Genomic DNA, 9,555 nt, shown 5'->3' on the forward strand with positions numbered 1-9,555 from the left:
GCTCTGTCCCGTCTTTGCTGCTTTCTTCCTTCCCATGTGCAGAGCGTGCCCTCCGGGGCAGGGCGGTGACTCCCCGAGCATGTGTGCGACACAGGAGGCAGCTCCCGATCTCCCCACGTGGGGGCCGGGGGACCCTGCCCAGGGATCTGCCATTCCCCAGCCCTGGGAGGTGCACCTGTGGTCACCGCAGGCAGGTGCCTGAAGAGGCAGCCAGGCCCACTTTCTGACTCTGCAGTCATTCTCGGTTGCTTGTGCTGCCAGAGTGACAAGTCCTTCCCAGGTAACACGCAGTGTCTCTGTGAGTTCTGGGAGGGAGGGCCTCCCTCTGGCCGGGCCGAGTCTGGGGTTTTAGACCTTGAGGACTTAGCTCTAACACGGAGAGAATCTGAAAGTCGTAAGAAACGTTTAAAATGTTAAATGGAGGGGCGCCTGGGTGGCTTAGTCGGTTAAGCGTCCGANTAAAATAAAATAAAATGTTAAATGGAAACTTCAAGATACTCAGTTGTGTGCTGCTCAGGACGAAGCTGAGAAGCAGAGAAATGCAGCCACACTTAGAAACGGACTATCGGTGATGAAATCGGGGGGTGGGGGGGGTGTCAAATGTCGCAGCAGTGTTCTCTGCTCTCTCGGCGTGCGTGTGCATCCTTCACAGAGGAGAGGGGTCATCAAGACGTGGAAGACACAGCTCCGGGCAGGGTTCAGAAACAGGTGGCATGTAGCGGAGGCTGACGTGGAAGAGACGGAAGCCGGGGGCACGGGCCGAGGAGGGAGAAGGGCCCGTCAGGCCCTCAGTGCGCTCTAGCGCCTCGCAGACTCCGCCTGGCGGAGCACGCTGCAGGCCTCGCGGTGGCCAGAGCTCCTGGAGCTCGCAAAGGTCATTAAAATCAGTTCAAACTGACCCTGGGGATGCCAGGGAGCCAGGGTCGGCCAGCTCTGCACACCGCCCACCACCATCCCTGCCTCCCAGTCAAGCCCAGCGCAGACCTCGCCCGGCCACACCGTTCAGGTTTCCGAGCCACACTTCCTCGTCTCCACAACGGATGACGGCACTTGTCTTAGGGCCATGGTTGGGGGTGGGGGGGGTGCCCACAGCTGAGCTGGAGCCGGCCTCCCCCAGGGCCGTCCGGGAGGAGGGTGTGCGCGGATGGCGGGGGCCGTCCTAGGCTGCTGGCTGGGCCGGTGTGACCGGGCACGCAGGGAGAGCAGCAGAGTGGCCTGGGCATCATCACTGAAAGAGAAAAGTCACCTCACCCACAAAACAAAGGCAAAATATGGAAACGTGTAATTGTAAAGCTTTATAATGTGTTTTAAAGAAACTTGAAAATTGACACATGACACGTTCTACCTCAGCTAACACAGGGGACACCTGAATTAATTCCACATAAGTCATCAAAGAAACATGAGTTAACACTCAGGTTCCATTTAAAAAATTATTCTAAGAGATTGGTTTCCATATAGGGAGCTCGAGGCCCCCGGAACCGTGCGTGAACACGGCAGACGCTTCAGGGCCCCTCGGCCAGGGGTCAAGCCCACCCCGGCACTGACCTGCGCTGTGGCCTCGGCCAGTCACCCGGCCTCCTGGTCTCCAAAGCAGAGGACCCTACGTGCCTCGGGGGGCCGTGGGGAGACTCTGAGCTGCTATGTGCAAAGCGTCTGGGACGTGCGCGGGCAGAGTCAGGCTCAGCTGTGATTACGGACCTTGGGTTCTCCTCAGCCAATGCACTCCTTATTCAAAGTTAATTTTTGAAAGAACATCTTAAGAAATACAAAGAGAAAGAAGAAAGATACAACACGTAACACACGTGCACAGTCTCATCAGAATTAAGTGTTAGCACTGGGTTGTATTTGCAAGATTTTTAAATTAGTAGATCATGCCGGCTGGGACGGACATTCCTTTATTCACTGAGCCTTGTCCCCCTCCGCCCCTCCCCCGCCCGGCCACCAGCATCCTCGCCACCCGCAGACCCTGTTGCGTCCTGACCTCTGGCCCCGTCCGCCAGGAGGGAGGCCCGGCGGGGCACCTGTGCCGGGAGAGGGGACGGGCCCCTCGGGAGACGTGGGGGAGCCAGGACAGCACAGGATGAGGGAAGCCAGGCTGGGGCAGCGGCCAGAGACACAGGGCCTGGTCCCACGGGAGCTTGAGCGCGATGCTCTGTAGTCTGAGCAGGTGAGGGAGGGGGGCTTGGACCCCACACAGGTCAGTCGTTGGCCCTGAGCGGCCCATGGGAGGGGGAGCACCAGCCGCAGCCCCCAAAATTCGGGCCCCCCCCAGGATAGTCAAGGGAAGGAGACAGTGTCCTGGAGGCAGCGACCAGGATGGATGGAGCCCGAGCTCCAGGCCTGGCCGGGCTGCAGGGAGGCCCCCAGCGAGCGGCCTTGGGTCTGCAGTGTCTCAGCAGGTATCAGGAGCATTCTTACAAGATGACAGCATCACAGGAGGAGCTTAGACCAGGTCCCCCGAGGATCAGAGGAGCCTTGTGGACAGATCAGGCATCAGTAGAGCATTTGGAAATTCCTGCACTAACTTGGAGGAAAAAAATACATGTCCTGAGAAGGTTTTCCAAACACGTCTGCTAACGCCAGTCTGATATTGGTGGACCTCGTTTGTGTAATAAACATTTGCCAGCAAATCCGAATACCACACCTGTGGGCAAATCAGACAACCTTACAATTTATATGAATTGAGCAATATGTCATTTTCTGTTAAGACCCAAAGGTTCTCAGACCAGCGCAGAACTTGGCACCCGGTGAGTGCGGGTCCTCAGCTGTGGGACTTCTGAAGACTGTGGAGGCCACAACTGCCCTTGTTGGTGTTTTTGGGGACACCGAGTCAGATCTTCTGGGTCTAACATCTCTGGCCAGGGTGGTGTTTTCCAGGATGCGAGCCGGGGCGGGGCCTCCCGGGGGCATGTCCGCCGTGTCGGGACTTGGCTGTGGGACAAATGGCTGGTGCGGGAACCTCTGGACGGGACAGCAGCCAGCGTGGGCTTCTCTGAAGCCTCAACTCTGGGCCCCCAGGTCCTGAGCACATCTATCGATTACCCAGGAAGCCAGCGAAACCGCACGGGAAGTGCAACCATTCGGGGAGACAAAGGGTCCCTGTGCAGACTCTCCCCTGCTCGGTTGTCACGGGGGGTGGGGGGGAAGTAGCAGAAAACCCTCCAGCGGCGGCCGTGGAACAGAGGACCCTCCCAGGGGAGCGGCAGCATCTGGACCCAGAGGGAGAGACCTCGAGCGAGCACAGCGCTGTCTCCCAGGTGCTCCCGCTGCGACGGGTCATGTTTGTTTGTTTGTTTCATTGTGGTAGGAACGTTCACCGCGAGGTCTGGACTCTCAGACCTTCGGGTGTGCGATACGGTGTCACCGGCACCACATCTACAGCGTATTCACCTCGCGTAGCTGGAGCGGTACCCCCTGGGCCACAAGCCCCCACGTCCAACTGCCACTTTGTTCTTTGCTTCTGAGTCTACTTAAGCGGAGCCGTGCACCGTTTGTCCCTCTGTGACTGGCTAATTTCACTCAGCACAGTGCCCTCCAGGTTCAGCCACATCGGATAATGCAGGATTTCCTTCTGCCCTGAGGCTGATGATATTCCACTGTGTGCGAACACCGCATGTTCTCTGCCCATTTATCTGCTGGTGGACATTAAGACTGTTTCCAGGTCTCGGCTCTTGTGAACAATACCGCTACGTACGTGGGCGTGCTAAAATCATTCCAACCTCCTTGTTTCAACTCCTCTGGGTCTATACCTAGAATTGGAGCTGCCAGATCATGTGGTAGCTGTATTTTTCCTTTTCTGAGAAACCTCCGCACGGTTTTCCACAGCAGCTGCGTCAGTCTGTGTTCCCACCAACAGTACAGGAGGGCTCCGATCTCTCCACACACTCTCCATCATCCCTTTTGCCTCTTGGTTTTTTAGCAACAGCCATCCCAGCAGGCGGGAGGTGGTGCCCCGCTGTGGTTTGGGTCTGTGCTTCCCTGATGACGAGCGACCTTGGGAATCTTTTCATGTACCTACTGAAGCCATCAGACTTCCTGACTTCGAAATACAGTATAAGGCGACAGTAACCGAAAAAATATGCACTGGTATAAAGACATGTATGGACCAGCGGAACAGAATAGAGAGCCAGAAACAAACACATATACAGTCAAGTGATGCTCAACAAAGTGCCAAGAACACACAAGGGGGAAAGTCTGTGCAGCAAGTGGTGCTGGGAAACCTGACAGCCACGCACCCAACAATGAAAGAGCATAGACCACACGCAGAAACCCACCCCTAGCGGACTGAACACCCACAGGTAAGACCTGAAGTTCGAACTCCTGCAAGAGAACACAGAGGAAAAGCATCATGACATTGATTCTGGTCGTGATGAGACGTGGCACAGAAAGCACAGGCAGTGGAAGAGACATAAACGCGGGGTGACCTGTGAAACTAAGAGGCTCCTGCCCGGCAAAGGAGGCCATCGGCGAGGCGTCCTGCAGAACGGCAGAAAGCATCTGCAAACCATCTGTCTCATAAGAGGTTAATTTCAAAAATATATAAGGAACTCCTGGAACTCAACAGCACAAAAGCTAATAACTGTATTTAAAAACGGGCCAAGGACTTGAACATCTCCAAAGGAGACGCGCAAATGGCCACACACGTCCTTTTCCATGATTGACAACTTTCAGGGACTAGAAAAGGCACTGATGACCCCAGAGGTGAGTTTCTTGTGCTAATTCAAGTTCATTATTAAGGGCCTGTCAAGAGTGTTTTTAAAACTTAAGAGATTTAGATCATCACTGAACTGGCTTTCGTGAAACACCAGTAAGGGGCCTCACCAGAAGAATGACCAAAAAGATCACTTTAATTGATATATATGTTTATGGTTGACGCTACATCTTTTCTTGTAATTTTATTCAAGTTTATTTATTTTTTTTGAGAGAAAGCACGCAAGCAGGGGAGAGGGACAGAGAGAGAGTTGAGACACAGAATCCGAAGCTGGCTCCGCGCTGTCAGTGCAGTCTGACGTGGGGCTCGGACTCGTGAACCGTGAGTTCAGGACCTGAGCCAAGATCAAGGGTCGGACGCTCCACTGACTGAGCCCCAATTTTATTCCTTTTTATAGAGGCCATAACTAAATGTGATGTAAGTTTATATCTGTGTACTTATTTTGACGTAAGTACGTTTAGATATCAGTAAACAACTTACCTGTTGTTTTCTGCCCTGAATTTCACCTACAAAGCGACCGTATTTTGTAAGTGTACAATTAACCCTCACTAGCCTGAGCAGGCCATTCCGAGTGCTGGGGCTCCTGTACTGGAAGAAAGGCTGCCCCCGCGCCTCCAAAGCTCCCCTCTCTCTCCTGTCTACCGGGATGAAGGAAGGGGGGGGCACGGAGAACCACATGCATGCGGGTCAGCACAGCAAATGTTTATCGTGGAGACACTGGGCACCGCACCTGCGCTGCTGCTCTGTGAGGAGACGCAGGCCCAGAGCGCAGGGCACCAGAGGGTGGGGCGCAGGCCCGGAGCGCAGGGCACGAGAGGGTGGGGCGCAGGCCCGGAGCGCAGGGCACCAGAGGGTGGGGCGCAGGCCCGGAGCGCAGGGCACGAGAGGGTGGGGCGCAGGCCCGGAGCGCAGGGCACCAGAGGGTGGGGCGCAGGCCCGGAGCGCAGGGCACCAGAGGGGTGGGCGGGCAGAACCCCCAGCTGAGTCCACAAGAGGGGGCAGGGCAAACCCACCCTCTGCATCCTGCCCCATCAGTCCCCACGGAGGGACCCAGTCACCCGTCCCCCGACGCCCCTGATCGGTCAGGAAACCCGTACACGGCCTCCACCCGACCCGCCCAGCCTTCCAGCTGCTCAGAAGTGGCCGGCACACCAGGCCGACGTGCCGTCCGGGCCCCACTGGACGTGAAGCCGCTTGTCCACAGCGGGGCTGGGAACTAAGGAGCTTGCATCAGACCAGATGCTGAGCAGCCCCCTTCCTGGTGCTCACCCAGAGGGCGTCCTGCTCAGATCTTGACCCAGATGGTTACTTACATTCGACACCAGCAGTGGGGCCCGGTGGGGGGCTGGGGGGGGGACGGGTCTAAGATGAAACATTAGGCGCCTGAGGAAGACTCCTTTCTGGGAGAAATGTGCACGGAGCTCAGAGCTCCCAAGTGGATCTTCCTTTTTGTCTTGATTTGATCAGCTGTGCCCTGTGCCATCCCTGCATGTCATGGGGGGAAAGGACATGACCCACGCCGCTGCCACTGCCTGTGACCCTCCCCTGCAGCACGACTAATTAAATGAAGTCTTCCCGGGCGTCACTGGGTCACTGCCACGGCCCCTGCCATCCAGCTGGCCTCCCTCCGTTACCCCTGCAAGACGTCTCAGCGCAGCCAGGTGGAGTGGTGCCCGTCCAAACCCCCGTCAGGGCTGTGTGTCCCCAAACGTGGGGATCGAGAAGTCATCCCCAGCTCACCGAACATTTGCCCACAGGACTGAGGACGGGGGCTTGTCCAGTCCCCGGAGCACCCCAGGGCCTGCAGCAGGCAGAGGAAGAAGAGGAAGTGGAAAGTGAGTGATTGGGGTTTGTAGCATCCACAGCCGATGACTCACGGGAGAGAGGAAAACTCCATTGCTCACAGAGAAGGAAAAGACTGAATCATCATCAAGTCTTGATTGGATTTGATTTTTTTTATTGTGGTGAAATACACAAGACATAAATTGGGCTGTTTTTAAGTGTACATTTCAGTGGCATTAAGCATGTTCACCCTGCTGGGCCACCATCACCTCCATCCATTTCCAGAACCGTGTTCTCTTCTCCAACTGAAACCCTGTCCCCGCTGAGCAACTCCCCGCCTGCCCCTCTGTGTCCTACTGGGTTCGTGGCAGATGGCCCTGCCTTCCTGCCAGGCCGCTGAGGCGATGGTGTGAGGTGGCTGGCTGGCCATCCTCACCAGATATGCATACGTATCGGCAAGGAACTGACGGGCCAGACGTTTCTAAAGGTGCTCTAAAATGGGCGCAGAAGTCACGAGCCCTGGTGGTGAGCTGGCCGCTGGCCCTGGGATGAGGTCTGGAACAGCACTCTCCATGCAGCCTGCCACTGTGGCGGAGGGGCCTTCACAACAGGGTCAATGTCGAAGGCGGAGACAGTGAGGCTTTTCAGCTCTGGCACTGACATCCGGGGACCTGGGGCATTGGGCTCCAGGGCCCCGGGCACGTATGTGGAATCACGGTCACTATTGCCAGGCCCTGTTCAAAGCACCTAATACATCATTCCATCGCTCACTGCCCACCGCGAGTTAGATGGTGGACGCTGTTGTTAGCTTCATTTTCCAGATGGGGAAACTGAGGCACAGGGTCAGAGTTGGGAGAAACAGGGGAGTCCCAGGCAGGCGCCTACCCCAGACCCTGCGATCCAGCAATCCAGCTGACACCACTACTTCCAGCAGTGGGCTTGAGGGCCGGCGAGTCCGGCAAAGGACACGATTCAAATTATTCCAGAAAACTGGAGATGCTTTCCACATAGAACCGAGGAGCTGTCTGCCCCAAAGCTCCCACATCACAGCCTAAACGACTCAGGCAGGCCCAGATTTCCAGAACATGGCGGTCGGCATCTCCCGGGAGCTTACGGAAATGCAGAGTTCAGGGACCCTCCCCAGACCCGGTGTCTGCATCTGAACAAGACCGTCCCACCCCTGACGAGCAGGAGAGGGGCCGGGTTCGGACCACGGTCTGGCCGTGGATGAGTGACCAAGCCTTGCTCAGCCGCTGTCCTTATTAGTACAGTGAGGATACTCACTTCCTCAAAGGGTTTGGGATTGTTGAAAATGATCATTCAGTACAATGTTCCCTTCCCATTGCATGTGGGGAAAAAAACACTTCACTCTTCAGTTTTAAACAGCAAGTTTCCAGGAAATGATCTGGTAAAACAGTAACAATCAGAAAATGTAATAAAAAAAAAAAAGATACGTAGGGGTCTGTGCTAACAAAACAAAATCCAGGAACAGGAAGAAAGGGAAGCGCTTCCACACCTAAGTGTGTTGATCGTGGTACACGGCCATGTCTGAGTGCAAGTCTCAATACTGGAAAACGGCTGCTTACCCTGCAATTAATAGTAAATGCAGCAGAAATCCAACTGGTGTCTCATGTGGCTTTTATTTCTGAAATCTGACAAAATGATTGTGAAGTCAGTTTAGATGAACAAGCAGGTGAGAAGAGCCAGCATCATTCCGACAAATGACGGGGTGACGGAGAAGCAGCCCGTCCCCACAAGAACGGGAACCAGGCCCGGACGCTGCCTTTGTCACCTTTCTGCATGCGCGATGTTTCAATAACGCAAGCCACACACGCATGCACCCACACACACGCGNCACGAACACACAATGCCACAGCCAGCAGATGAGAAAGATCAAAGAACGGAAGAGAAAGCACGGAAGCAACCTCACACATGGTAGAGACGGCGTTTACAATCAGTGGAGGAAAATGTGGTTAGAATAACTGGTTAGTATCAGAGAAGAAATCAAGCTAGATACATCAGCCTTTGCCCCCACCCCCACATCAAATTTTTAGCTAGAGCAAAGTTTTAAATGTTACGAATGATAGGAGAGTCATGCAAAGTTGTAGATACATGGTTGCATATCAATTCAGATAGTATACAGAATTTGGAAGAGATGAAGGCGTTTCCTGAATGATTCTCAGGATAAAAACCAGAGTAAAAGAGGCTGACGGATATGACCATTAAGTCTTCTGTGAAGCAAATGGTACCATAAGCATCACTGAAAAGAAACGGAAAAATTATAAAGTAGGAAAAGTATTTGTAACATATGAGAGAAAAACAGACTTACTAGCCTTAGTATATGAAGAATTCTTAAAAATAAATAACAGACACGGGCCCCAATAGAAAAATGGGCAAAGATAGGAAGTTCACAAAAGAAGGTATGTACACGGCCACTAAATGGAAAGCAGGACAATGATCAGAAAGGGAAGGTCAAGAAAGAAATTCTGTGGGCGCCTGGGTGGCTCAGTCCGTTAGCATCCAACTTTGGCTCAGGTCACGATCTCACAGTTCGTGGGTTCAAGCCCTGTATCGGGCTCTGTGCTGACAGCTCAGAGCCTGGATGGAGCTGCTTCAGATTCTGTCTGTCTCTCTCTCTGCCCACCCCCCACTCATACTCTGTTTCTCAAAAATGAATAAACATTAAAAAAAAAAAAAACAAGAAACAAAAAATCAAAAAAACAAAATCAAAGCTTTGGGACCAACTACTAACTGGAAGGAGACAGAGAGGTCAGAGGAGCTGGGAAAACATGAGATACAATCAGCAAAATCTCCACACAAACTCTACACACCAACCAGTTTCTTGAAAATACCGTCCCAGGGGAGCAAAGGGAGGGAGATCCTCGATCAGAAGACACAGAGCTCATCAACCGGTCAGATGTGCAGACCTTATTCGGATCCCAATTGGGACAATTCATAAAAGAACAGACAAAATAAAAACAGTCATTTAAGAAAATTGATAAAGCATGCAGAAATGTAACCGGAGACTAGAGATTTCCTAATTTGTGTGAGGAGTAACGGTC

This window comes from Crocuta crocuta, unplaced genomic scaffold (assembly GCF_008692635.1).
Source record: "Crocuta crocuta isolate KB4526 unplaced genomic scaffold, BGI_CrCroc_1.0 scaffold466, whole genome shotgun sequence".
NCBI lineage: Eukaryota > Metazoa > Chordata > Mammalia > Carnivora > Hyaenidae > Crocuta > Crocuta crocuta.